Source organism: Rhineura floridana, chromosome 2, assembly GCF_030035675.1.
Source record: "Rhineura floridana isolate rRhiFlo1 chromosome 2, rRhiFlo1.hap2, whole genome shotgun sequence".
Lineage (NCBI taxonomy): Eukaryota > Metazoa > Chordata > Lepidosauria > Squamata > Rhineuridae > Rhineura > Rhineura floridana.
The window spans coordinates 149127352-149141594 of record NC_084481.1 but is presented as its reverse complement, the minus strand read 5'-3'; the positions used below and the strand labels follow the sequence as shown (position 1 = coordinate 149141594).

Genomic DNA, 14243 nt, shown 5'->3' with positions numbered 1-14243 from the left:
AATTTGTGAGAAGTATTGTGTAACTGTTAAAATCCATTCTGCGTTTAATCCTATGTCTCCCATTTTGCTCTGAGTCATATGGATAGTATTTCTTTCGGGCAAATTGTGTGACTCGTTATTGTCTGCTTTTCACTCCTCATTATATATGGCGTCAATAAAGTCTTTAAAGTCGCAGATACTAAGATCAGCATCTTCCAGAATATTCCTTCTTAATGACTGGGGCAGAGATGATATTAAAGTTTCGGTGCTTCTTGGGGTCAATCCGATGTTATCTCTCTGTGGGAGGATTCCAAGGAAGGCATAGAGCTGGATATAGATAAATTAACTGCTGGTTCTTTTTTGTGTGAAGCGGCAGGGCCAGTGGGAGCAATACACTGCTCTGCTCACTTTAATTCTTCAGCTAAATTTGGACAATGGAATTTCTCCCACTTCTGAGCCAGCATTTCTGTGGTGCTTAAAGAAACATCAAAGACATCACTTTGTAGCTCCGGTGGAGGGATGGAATGTAAGTCTAATGTTGCTGTTTAATTACTTTTCCCTCTTTCTTTTCCCCTTTCTTTTCCTTTTCCTTGATAGTATTGAGTAATTTCTGTTTGTCTATGCCTGAGACGGGGCCTTCTGGATGAAGGTATCGTTAATTCAAGCACAGGGGAAATTCCCAGCCTGTTGCAAGCACTTCTAGTGAGAACCATTTGTGCTTATCTTAAAGTTCTTCTGGGGGAGGGTTTTATTTATCTTTTGTTTGACTTAAAGTCCTTTTGAAATAGGATGGTAGAATTCAGTGGATTAGCATCCCGTCCTTGAGTTACTTACAGCTGGAAGATCAACATACAGCTGAGATTCGTCGTCTCCGTCAATTCTGAGGTTCACTAGAATTTGAAGCTGTATCATACAGAAACAGGAGTAATCCAGCCTATTAGTTCAGCAAACACCACAGAGAGATATAGTTGTTGTATAATGAGATGAATGCCAGATTTTGACCTTAGAATGATAGTCTTTAATTAGGTTATTTACGGAGCTCCAAACATAACGACCGTCTAGTTAGCCATCTTGATCCGCCGTCGGATCCACCCCATGTCAGCTTCACTTATCCTAAGCATGATTGCACAGGAGTAATCCTCCATCCCCTGTGGTTTTACCTATCCTAAGCATGGTTGCATGGGAGTAAATCCCGAACCTGCCTTTCCTCCCTCCCCTCCTTTTCCCCTCCCCTCCTCCTTCCTCCTCCCTTCCCCTTCCCCTCCCCCCTCCCTCCCTCCCTCCCCTCCTCCCTCCCCAGTTTCATCCATTTAAGCATGATTACATGGGAGTAAATCTCATTGAACTCAAAAAGCATGCAAATGATCAAACCTGCCTTCCTCCTTCCCTTCTCCTCCTGCCTGTTCCCATCCACTTCCCTCACCATATGCTCCAAGGTACATGTTACCAAATTCTTCCAAGCTACACAGGAAGTGGATTGGACTGTGAAAGACCAACTCAAATTGTTTGCCTTTTCACAAATATGCAGGGGAACACGATATCTCAGGTGGGGTCTCCTGCTCCCCTGGTGCATTCACTATGGTTGCCCAATTTCCCTACTTTTAAAAGTTGGATAGAAATATTTATTGGCTATTTGTATGTTTTTAAATTTCAAGGGGTTTTTTGGCCTGTTATTGAATTAAGTTATTGATTCAGCAGAAATACAGCTATGTGTAATTTTATGTTGTTGTTACATGCCTTCAAGTCAATTATAACATATGGCAACCCTATGAATCTTTTTTATATATATATTCATAGGGTTTTCATGGTAAGAGGTATTCAGAAATGGTTTACCATTGCCATCCTCTAAGCCTATGACATCCGGTATTCCCAGGCAGTCTCCCATCCAAGCACTAACCAAGCCTGACCCTGTTTAGCTTCTGAGATCAGACGAGATCGGGTGTGTTCAGGGTAGTATGACAGTAGGCAGGGCTGGCTTCAGGCATGTGGGGGCCTTTGGGCATCAGCTTGCCCTGGCCCCCCGGTGGGTGGATGTGCGTGTGTGTGTGTATGCGTGTGTGCCCCCCACCCCCTACCTGTCTAGTCTTTACCATAGTCCTTAATGAAGATGGCGGCCGTGGTTTCCCTAAGGGGAATGAAGCTTCCGCTGCCATCTTTGTTGAAGGCACACGTGTGTGCTACACGTGCACATCTCTGCCATCAACTAAGATGGCGGCAGCGGCTTCAGTACCTTAGGGAAGCTGTGGCTGCCATCTTCATTAAGGGCAATGCTAAAAAGCCAGCTGACAGGTAAGTGGGGGGCGTGGGGGGGTGCGGATCGCAGAGGGCCCCTCAGGGGCTCCTGTAGCTCTGGGGCCCTCAGGGCAGTGCCCAACCTGGCCGCCCTTTAGAACCGGCCCTGGCAGTAGGTGTGTAATTTTATAGCAGTAAACATAATTGATACAGAAATCTCTATTGGGATTTTCACTTCTGATCATCCAGACTTACATTGATTTGACTTTCTGCTCCACCTTCCCTCAGAGCCGCACAACTCTGAGTGGGTGTTACAAGTTAGCCCCAAAGGTGAGCCTTATCCTGCCAACCGGCTGCACAACCTGGAAGGCAGGCCTCAGAACCCACCGATCACCTTAAAGGGTGCCTAAGGGTGGTCACCAAAACCTACCTTGTAAAATTCCACACATGTCCGCCAAACGTGACTGAAACAACCTATTTACAGATTAAACTATGAAGCCAGGCAACTGTCCCGTCCATGTTGTAGAATGGGTTCGGTAGCAAACCTTCGCTTTAAGCTCTCGAAGGCCTCCTGGGCAGCTTCTGTCCATTGGAAAGGTCCTGAGCTCTTCAGGCAATCCGTGAGCGGCGCAGTCTGCTTGGAGTAATTGGCTATGAACCGATGGTAATAATTGGCAAACCCCAAGAAGTGCTGCAAATCCTTCTTGGTCTTGGGGGGCTGCCACGTGAGTACGCAACAGACCTTCTGTGGTCCATTTCTACTCCTGCCAGAGAGACCCGATACCCCAGAAAGTCCAAAGTGGTCAGGTCAAACCCACATTTTTCCAGCTTAACGTAAAGGCGGTGTTCCCATAACTTCTGCAACACAGCACACACGTGTGTCGTGTTCTTCTGGGGTATCCGAGTAGATCAAGGTATCATCCAGGTACATGATCATAAAGCGGTCCACAAAATCCCTGAAGATATCATTCATGAAATTCTGGAAGACTCCAGAAGCCCCCGACAATCCGAATGGCATGACTAGATACTCATACTGACCGTAATGGGTCTTGAACACAGTCTTCCACTGTTGGGGATCATGATCTGGTTGAGGGGTCTATAATCATTACACGGATGGAGCTCCCCCCCCTTTTTCTTAACAAACAGCAGGGGTGCGCCGGCTGGGGACTGCGAAGGGCGAATGAAGCCTTTCTTCAAGTTGGTGTCCAGAAACTTCCTTAGTGCTGCCAACTCTGGTTCGGATAGAGAGTAGATCCGCCCGGCGGGGATGCACACCCCAGGCATCAAATCAATGGCACAATCATAGGGCTGGTGAGGAGGGAGTTGTTCCGCTTCCTTTTTGTCAAATACATCCCAAAAACCCCCATACTTGGCGGGCAAAGTTATCTCCCTTGGCGAAGGCACCCCTGCCAACACCTCCGGCTTCTCCTCAGGCTGGCAGTGTTGATGGCGGTACTTGCAGGTAAAAACCACCACAGCTTCATCTCAAAAGATAGTGGGGTTGTGCCGGACCAACCAAGGCATGCCCAGCACCACCAGAAAGCGAGGCAAGGACACCACATAGAATGACAGGTCTTCCCAATGCCCAGGGATCATCACTTCCAAAGCCTCAGTCACTTGGGTTATTCACCCGGACTTCAGAGGCCAGCCATCTATAGTTTCCACTGCCAACAGCTGACTCAGTTCTCTTGTGGGGATAGCGTGATGTTGTGCCAATTTTCGGTCCATGAAACAAGAAGATGCTCCTCTGTCAATCATAGCCTTTGCTGAGAAACTCTTGCCCGAGGGTAGGGTGATGCAAATGGGTAACAGGAGGGCACCTTGGGATGGAAGGGGTCGTGGCGGAGACTCAGTGTCTGTGGCACCCCCCCAACTCTCTAGCCTCTATAAGAGCTGGGATGTGAAGTTTTCCGGCGGCTGGGGTCTCCCGGTCATGGCTGCACAGTTTTGAGCGAGGTGTCCCGGCTTCCCGCAGTATAGGCACAAGCCTTTCCTCCGGCGCCTTTCCCTCTCCTCCTCCATCAACCGTGGTCTAGCCCCCCCAATCTGCATGGGTTCCTGTCCCAAGAGAGTGGGGATGCCCTGGTTGGGTATAGGATGTGTGCGGGGCAGTGGAGCAGCAACCTGGGTCTGGGAAGTTTCCATCTGCCGTTCCAACTTCCTCCCTTCCAAATGGCTGTCTATCTGCAGGCTCAGTTGAATCAAACCCCTCAGGGTGTCGGGGTGTGTGGAGCATGCCAGTTCATCCAAAACTTCTGAACTCAGTCCATTTCTATAAAAGTACATCAAGGCGGGGTCGTTGTACTCTGTTTCTTGCGACAAGACACGAAAAGCATTGGTGTATGCTCCCATGGATCCCTTTCCCTGTTTCAGGGTCCCTAGCTGGCGGGCTACCGTCTCCTTCCTCTGGGGGTCTTGGAACTTCTCCCCCATCGCGTTCTTAAAGGCATCAAACTGTCACAGTATCTGGTCATTGTGAATCAGATACGGGGTGGCCCATTTGGCCGCTTCACCTTCCAGTAAACTGATGATGAACGCCACCTACGCATAATCGGTCAGGAACTCAGCTCTGCGCACCTGAATGTACAACTCACATTGGGCTAGAAACATCGCAAACTGTTCACTCTGGCTCCTGTATCGAACGGGGAGCCCCACTGGAGATTTGACAGGGGCTGCTGCCACCCCTGGTGGCACAGCCTGGACTTGGGCAATCAAGGCTCAGAGATTCTGGTTATCCACTTGCAAGGCTTGCGTCGCAGTTCTGAGGTTCTGGTTCTCGGTTTGCAGGGCTTGCGTAGTCACTCGGAGGTTCTGGATCTCGGTATACAAAGTTTCCATGGTTATGGGTATTCCCCCTCTTGCTCCATCCAGGTCCATGTCATCTGCCATGGGAACAGATTCAAGTAGGAATGGTGGCTGAGTCAAACTGTCCCGTCCAGAGCCGGAACTATGAGGCTGAGACGCGGGTGCAATTAAATCTCATTTTATTAAAGTAATGGACACATCAAAGGCATTGCGCTTCATAGAAAAACCTGCAGTAACTCACTAAAATCCCTAACTACACTCTATACATGCTCTGCGGCGTATGAAGGAAGTTGACTCAGAAGTTGACTGTGAGCGGCAAGCTTATGTAGGGAACTTTTCGATCGTAATCTCTGACTCCTTCGGGCGTGTCTCTAACGGCTCATCAGAAGACACCTGCTCCTGAGTAACGGGCTCGAGGTCAGGGGGCTGCATCACGCTGGTGGCATCCTGGGAACTGCTTGGTAAGGGAGGAGTTGGCACTTTTGCTGGAGCTTCCCCCAACAGGTCCTTAGCAACAACTGGGGGCAGCACGCTCTCCTTCTCAGAGATTGCGCCATCCGTGGGAACTGGCTGGAATTCAGGCTCGCTTCCCCCCCCAAGGTCCTGATCAGACTCAACAACTCCCAAGTCTTCTGTGTCTTTTGGCAGCGGAGGTGCCTGAAACTCATGCCTCTTCCCTTCCTGTCCCTTCTGGGAGAGCTGAGGCTCAACAGCAACAAATCAGCCAAATCAAATTAAGCAAATCAGCTGAATTAGAAGAGCAGTACAGGGTAGGCAAAAAACTTGCCAACAAACGAAGGCTGGCGAGCTAAAAATTCCTACCTGGCCCCGAGGCGACCAGTGAAACTTGTACTGCCCTGAAGGGAGGCTGGGCGGGTGTCAAGCAAGGCCAAAAGAGGCCGAGGGGAGACAGAGCAGGGCTTAAATAGCCACCCTGCTCTGACCCCTAGGTGACAGGAACACATGGCCACGACGCGCTGAGGGAAGGGGCTTTGAAGCCATGCCAGATCTTCCCCGGCATGACTGCAAAGGCCCACCCTCATCAGACGATGATGGGAATTGCCACTTTGGAAAGTAGTACTGGATTATTTTTCTTTATGGTTTTTCACAGGAAATGTTTGCAGCTCAGTAGCAAAAAGTCATCAGTAACAACCCTTTTAATTTTTTATGCCACAATCTTTAACTTTTAGATAACACTTTACAGTAAGGCTGGGCAGAAGATAGATTCAGATCTACTGGAAGATCTCTGGGTGATTTCTGTTAGATCAGTGAGATTTCTGACTTCTAATCATTTAGCAATGGCAACAACAAAATGAATCCCCTCCCCTCCTAAATTTACACTGCTGAAATGATTAGAGATTGTGGGTAGGAGTTTTGTACATTGGTTTTTGTACGCTCAGTTCAATTTCGGTACTCAAAATATATTCCGGGAGTAAGAATTATTTAATTTTAAGTTTATATTTTTTGCACCTGGCTCCAGTTGGTGGATCTTGCAGGATCTAGGAAAAACCAAAGAAGATCCTGAAAGTCTCCTCACTCATGGTCTAGAGTATTCAAATAACTTTACAAACATGCTCATAGAAATCCATCCAACAACCCTTCAATGTAGGTTGTGTTAAAAAGGCATTCTTACCACAGCTCCAGCCAGCATGGCTAATAGGGGTGATGGCAGCTGTAGTCCAAAAACATTTGTAATTAATTATTATTATTTTATTGAGTTTATATCCCATCTTTCCTCCAAGGACCTCAAGGTGGCTTACAAACATGGTTCTCCCGCTCCTGATTTTATCTTCACAACAATTAATTATTGTAAACCGCCCAGAGAGCTTCAGCTATGGGGCGGTATACAAATGTAATTAATTAATAATAATGATAATAATAATGATAATGATAAAAAACCCTGAGGTAGGTTAGGCTGAGAGATAGTGAGTGGCCCAAGATAACCCAGTGAGCCTCATGCCCAAGTGGGGATTTGAATCCTGGTCTCCCAGGTCCCAGTTCAATAATTTAACCACCATACCACACCGGCTTCTTGATCACAAGTTCCTTACCTTTGCCTTAGATACCATTTATGGATTTGCTTATTTTCCTGCAGACCTCACTTTTCCTACTCAGGCATCATGTACCAAACCTAGACACGCCTAGACCTAGACATGCCTAGACAAACCTAGACCATCCCTGCTTTTTGGATCATTCTGTTGGAGGATTTTGTTCCCATGTTGTTAATAGTTTTAACTGTTTCCTGTAGTCTTCTTCTAGGTCACTGTGAGAGCAAAATGCTGGACTAGGTGGGCCTTTGGCCTGATCCAGCAGAGCTGCTCTTAGGTTTTGAAAAAGCTATTTGCTGGTTCGGCTTCATCTCTGCAGGTATCTAATCCCTCTCTGAGATTGCTTGGCTAAAACATAAGTACTTATTTTCCTCTCTCTTCTGCTTCTTGGATGTCAGAAATGCCCTGCTTTTCACCTGGAGTTTTACCTCTCTCAGCTAGCCATGCTGACCAGGCCCTGACCTTCGCTGGCAAGGAGCAAGGGTATTGGCAGAAGAGGGTGTGAGAGAGAGCTTGAAAACAGTGTCCGGTTGCCTCCAGACTGACAATATTTCAGCCACATAAAAATTTAGGTTTGTGTTATTAGATTAAAGGACTCTGTTGATGACTGCAACTCCCATCATGTGCAGCCAGCTTAGCCCATGGTCAAGGATTATGGGAATTGTAGGAAGACTTTCCTCTTCTCCCAGGCACTTTAACATGTATTTTTAAATTGCTTTTTAAAAATGTGTTTTTTAAAATTTGTATATTTGTTTTTAATGTTTCTAATTGTTGTTAACCACCCAGAGAGCTTCGGCTATGGGGCGGTATATAAATGCAATAAATAAATGAACTAAATAAAATGCCTCAGGTTAAAGGCAAGAAAATGGCATGCTCCTCTAGAGTCTGCTGTCCATACCATCTTCATCATATGGCTTTGGGTATATTTGATGACCTGGAAAAGTCAGGGCTAGAGAGATGAACATATTCATCAGTTGTATCTTCTCAATTTTTGAGCATACATTGCTCCAACGAGTATGAGGTCTTTGAAATTTTTTAAAAAGACCTTCACTTTGGTATTTGTCTCATTCTTGCAAGCACTCTTTCAAATCATGCTACAGTAATTCTGTAAGGCAGGCACAGTACAATACAAATGGCTTATAGAAGTACTATTGAATTCAGTAGGGCTTACTCCCAGGTAAGAGGGGTTAGGACTGCAGACTTGGTGAATTTTTAGAAATACATATTAAAAGCATCAGTAACCCCTATTAAGCTGTTCCTGTTGAGACCGGCCATGAAATCCTATGCTCAGTGCACAATGTGTTCAATGGGGCTTACTCTCAGGTAAGTGGGCATTGGATTGTTAGGTAAGTTTCCAAACCAATACACACCTACAAAGGAATAAGTCTTATTGTACTCTATGGGATTAACATCTGAATAAATATGATTACAGATTACACTATAAAGAAAATGAAGATACGTGGAAAGAAGCAAGATTTTTACTGTGGTTTCCCAAAGATTAGGCTATTTATTATTGGACAACCACTGGGTATATTTCTGTCTCCTTCCTTCAGGAAGAAATGTGAAGTGCGTTCTTAGCAAGTTCAGTACCACTGAGCTGAGTTCAATGAAATTTGCTTACAACTGAATGTGCATAAAGGCTGTAGCTCAGTGGCCAAGCATCTGCCTTGTGTGCAGAAGGTCCCAGGTTCAATCCCTGGTATTTTCAGGTAGGGCAGTGCAAGGCTCCTGCTTGAAAACCCCAAGGAGCTGCTGTCAGTTGGAGTAGTCAGTGCTGAGCTAGACGGACCAATGGCCTGACTCGGTATAAGGTAGCTTCCTATGTTCTGGCCATTTTCTGGTTTGTCCTGCTATGATTTTTCATTTTGCCTCTTTCCTTATTTAATTGTTTAAATAATAATTATTGTTTAATTATTTTTATTCAAAGAAAAAATTAAGATTAACTTGGAAATTCTAGTTTACTACAAAGGAAAATCATTCTAAAGCAAAAATATTATTTAAACACCAGAATCAGTATGTCCCAGCTCATATTCAACTAATATTCTAAATTAACAGTAGTACAAAACACAACTTCCATGTGGCTGTTTACATTATCATTTGAAATGCATGTTTTCACAACTCACGACAATGTAGACCAATAGTAGATGGATATCTTCACAGTCTGATGAGAAAAAAAATGAGTGAAAAACAGTAGTGTAGTGGCAAATCCAGAAGTGCAGGGTTCCTTCATGATAGTCATGAGATGCCACCTCACTCACCTGCTTGTTCTCCGTCATCATCTCCATACTCAATCTTTCCGATGCATGTCTTCTCCCAAAACAACAGACACCTTCAGGATCCAATAAGCATGAAAAGGCAGTGTTAGTTACTGAGAAGAGTCTTCTCAGTGGTTGATTCACTTCCTTTCACTCTGATTGGCTTCAAACAGCAGGAAAGGACAGCATATGCATCCAGTATTGGATGGGTGATGTGCCAGATGACTGGAGGAGGGCTAATGTTGTCCCAATCTTTCAAAAGGGCAAAAAGGAGGAACCTGGGAGCTACAGGCCAGTCAGCCTAACATCAATCCCCGGGAAAATTATGGAGCAGATTATAAAGCAGTCAATCTGTAAGCACCTTGAAAACAATGCAGTGATTACTAGCAGCCAACATGGATTTATCAACAAATTCTTCCAGACTAATCTTATCTCATATTTTGATCGGGTAACCTCCCTGGTAGACTGTGGGAATGCTGTGGACATAATATATCTCAACTTCAGCAAGGCTTTTGACAAAGTGCCCCATGATATTCTGATTAGCAAGCTAGCTAAATGTGGACTGGATAGAACAACTATCACGTGAATCCTCAGTTGACTACAATTGTTTGTTCACATGCTGCAATAATGGAAGTCTTCAGTTTACTCCAGTGTTCCTCAACGTTTTCAGGGAGTTCCTTAGGTAGATGTTTCTTGAGAGTTGTTTGAAAGCAGGCTCGCTTAATAGGATCTTGAAGGGCATGGATGTTCATTTTATGCCTTGGTTTTCTTCCTTGGAGCTTACGTTGAGGAACAATATTAATGGCTATAGTGGATCAAATTAATCGGTGATCTGTCCAGCAGTCATCGGCACTCATCATGGCCCTAGTGAGGAGTACATCACAACGATCTCTGGCATGGACAATTACGTAATCCAGGAGATGCCAGTGCTTCGACCGAGGGTGCTAACATGATGTTTTAAATTTATCTTTCTGGCAAAAGAGTGTGTTTGTAATAACAAGATTATGCTCTGCACATTTAGTCAGAAGTAGAATGCCATTCAGGTTGCTATTGCCAACTCCTTCTTTCCCAGTGGTTTCTGGCCACAAATCAAAATCATGCCCAACTCTTGCATTGAAATCACCAAGAAGGATAATTTTATCCTCCTTGGGTATCTCTGATAAGATGGTGTCCAGCTGGGTATAAAATTTTTCCTTGATTTATTTATTTATTTATTAATTTTATTATTAAATTTGTTAGTCGCCCATCTGGCTGGTTGTCCAGCCACTCTGGGCGATGTACAAGATAAAACAGTATATCAAACAGTTAAAATTTAAAAACAGTAGAAAACTAGCCGATCTCAAACGCCCGCCTAAAAAGCCAAGTCTTCAGGGTCCTGTGGAAGCTCATTATAGATGGGGCATGGCGTAGGCCACTAGGGAGAGAGTTCCAAAGGGCGGGGGCCACTATTGAGAAGGCCCTCTCTCGAGTCCTCACCAGCCTAGCTGTCTTGACTGGTGGGATCCAGAGAAGGCCCTCTGAGGTTGATCTTGTTGAGCGGCATCCCTGTCGATGCTGGAGGCGCTCCTTCAGATAGGCTGGGCCACAACCGTATAGGGTTTTAAAGGTTAAAACCAACACCTTGAATTGGGTTCGGTACACAACCGGTAACCAATGCAACTCCTTCAACACAGGAGTGATGTGATGTCTACGGCGGCTGCCTGCAATCAGACACGCCGCTGCATTCTGTACCAATTGTAACTTCCGAACCGTTTTCAAAGGTAACCCCACATAGAGCGCATTACAGTAGTCTAGGCGAGTGGTGATCAGGGCATGTACCACCGGTGGGAGCAGATGATTAGGAAGGTAGGGGCGTAGCCTCCGTATCAGATGGAGTTGATACAGAGCTGCCCGGCTTACAGCTGAAACTTGAGCCTCCATAGACAGCTGGGAGTCAAGAATGACCCCCAGGCTACGGACCTGGTCTTTCAAGGGCAATCGTACCCCATTAAGCACCAGATCTATATCTCCCAACCTTCCCTTGTCTCCCACAAACAGCACCTCGGTTTTGTCAGGATTCAGCTTCAGCTTATTCTTTCCCATCCAGCCACTCACCGACCCCAGACACTTGGACAGGGTTTCCACAGCCAACCTTGGTGAAGATTTAAATCAGCATCTAATGTTGGTGCTTAAGCACTTAGAATAGTTGCCTGCTGGTTTTTTGGCAAGTTTTAACCGGAGAGTTGAGAGTCGTTCATTAATGCCAGTAGGAACTTCTGCAAGAGCTTCACAAGATCATTTTTAACAGCAAAGCCTACTCCATGTATTCGTTGTTCTTGTTCAGGCAGTCCTTTCCAGAAGAAGGTGTACCCTCCTTTTTCTTCCTTCAATTGTCCCTCTTCTGCTCTTCGAGTTTCTTTGAGTGCTGCTATGTCAATATTAAAATGTCTCAACTCCCTCGCGATGATGGCAGTCCTGCATTCAGGACGTTCACTATCTGTATTGTGCAGCAATGTCCGTATATTCCATGTTCCAAACTTCATTTGTATTTTGCAACTGCTAAGTGGTGACCCCACTGGATGCGGTGATCCAGTCAGGGAGAGAGATGAGGCAGACTATGTTTAGGGCACTTTTTCTAGCCCCCTCCCCATACGAGGTGAGTAGAGTGGATCCTGAATAGGACTGCTGAATCATGGATATAGCTGCCGAACTACTCAACTGCCTCGGTCCTTGAGCCAGGACGACTGAGTCTGTATCCACTGCCCATGTGCCGGTCCATGACTAGGGGCTTCCGGATTTCCCAGTCCTGCCCCTGTTGCCATTCGCTGATCGCCATGGGACTTTTGATTTGGTTTGGTTTTCTTGGAAGATGCCTGTGCATGAATTTGATGTATGTGGGGAGATCGGTGCACGTCGATCAACACACAATCTTGACAGAAAAAGGCTTTGATCCAATGGCATGGATACCACGACGATTGGAAGTCTTTTATCTGCTGCAGCCTTCATCCACCTTCACAGCCATTGTAACATACACATTGTTATCCTCCCCCTGTTCTGCCGTTGAGGACATTCTTGGATCGTTCTTTGTCTGGTACCTCTCCCTTGACCTTACCGCTGGGAGTACACGACTCCCCTTTGGTTAGGAGTATTACTTGAACTTCAGTTGTGAAGCACACAAGTAACATTTCTCTTCTCTCCCTGGCATGTCCCCCCCTTCTATGCTTTACAACTGCCTCCATGTAACTGCTATGTTAGAGTGGGGAAAAGCAGCCTATGGCCCTCCAGATGTTGTTGGACTCCAACTCCCATCATCCCTGATTTTTGGCATGCTAGCTGGGACTAATGGGAACTGGAATTCTGCAACATCTGGAGGGCCACAGATTCCCCATCCCCCTGTTAGAGTAAAAAAACAAGCAAAAGGTTGTTAACCCTGATTTTACTATCTGAAATACACTGAGCATATGCAGTTTCTCATTATAAAAACTCACTTAAATCATAGCACCATTGTGGCTACAGGGATAAAATAGTATTTGCTTCTCCTGATGCTTGACACATTTACTTCGGAATAAGCACCAATTTGTCATAAAAATGGACAATCCATTTTTAACAGGAAAATTAACAAAATGAGCATCTGTAGCCAAATACATGCCTGTCCAGCTGCCCTTGGACTTTGAAATGTTTTATAAAATAGAATGTTTGTATAAAATAAGAAATGTGAAAGGATGCTGCAGCAAACAGAAACAGCATGTTGGCAGTGATCCTCCTCTTTGCTGCTGCCTCTATCATCTGCCACTCTCTGGATTGTCATTTGTCCTTCCTCCCATTTCAGCCCTAACTACACAATTGTCACACTCCGCACGCAGAGCCCCCTTTAAAAGAACACATCTTCCAGTGCAATTATTTCTTATTTTGATGTGAACAAAATTGAGGAAATGTGTGTGTGTACACCATAACATTTTGGGACAGGAGAGTTACCTTCAAAATATATTTTGACCCATTGTTTCCATCCTATGTTGTAGTAAAATAAAGATCAACAGAGGTACTGTGGCACAAATGCTCATGTGGACCAATGCCTGTCCCACCAGTTGATAGTCACACACATGCATATATATCAAAAAATTATAATATAGGAAACCAAAAGGCCATGAGATGCAAGACATGTTTAGGATGGCACCGTGATCCTTCATATGTTGAACTCTCTCCCCCCTTTCCCTCATTTGCTATGTTTGCCCTGACTTACCTGAGAGTAACTTTCTTTGGACTCTGTGGGACTTACTTCAGAATTGGCCTCGTTAGGCTTCTACTGGGCAAGGTTCTGGAGAGGGTGGTTGCATCCCAGCTCCAGGCACTCTTGGATGAAACCGATTATCTGGATCCATTTCAATCGGGTTTCAGGTCCGGTTTTGGTACGGAGACAGCCTTGGTCGCCCTGTATGATGACCTGTGTCGAGAGAAAGACAGAGGGAGTGTAACTCTGTTGATTCTCCTTGATCTCTCAGCGGCTTTTGATACCATCGACCATGGTATCCTTCTGGAGAGGCTTGCGGATTTGGGAGTTGGAGGTACTGCCTGGCAGTGGTTCCACTCCTATCTGGCAGGCCGTCTCCAGAAAGTTGTGCTTGGGGAGCATTACTCGATACCCTGGGCGCTCCGATATGGAGTCTCGCAGGGATCAGTTTTGTCCCCCATGCTCTTTAACATCTATATGAAGCCGCTGGGTACGGTCATCAGGAGTTTTGGAGTGCGTTCTCATCAGTATGCTGATGATACGCAGCTCTACTTCTCCTTTTCATCTTCTTCAGGTGAGGCTGTCAAGGTGCTGAACCGATGCTTGGCCACAATAATGGACTGGATGAGAGCGAACAAATTGAAGCTCAATCCAGACAAGACTGAGATGCTGTTAGTGAATGGATCCCCTGACCAGATGATGGATGTTCGACCTGCT

General features: G+C 45.6%; 1 pseudogene; it reads right to left on the bottom strand.

Moving 5' to 3' along the window:
• Positions 1–1827: 1827 nt before the first annotated feature.
• Positions 1828–1946, bottom strand: LOC133378543 (5S ribosomal RNA; annotated as a pseudogene).
• Positions 1947–14243: the final 12297 nt, after the last annotated feature.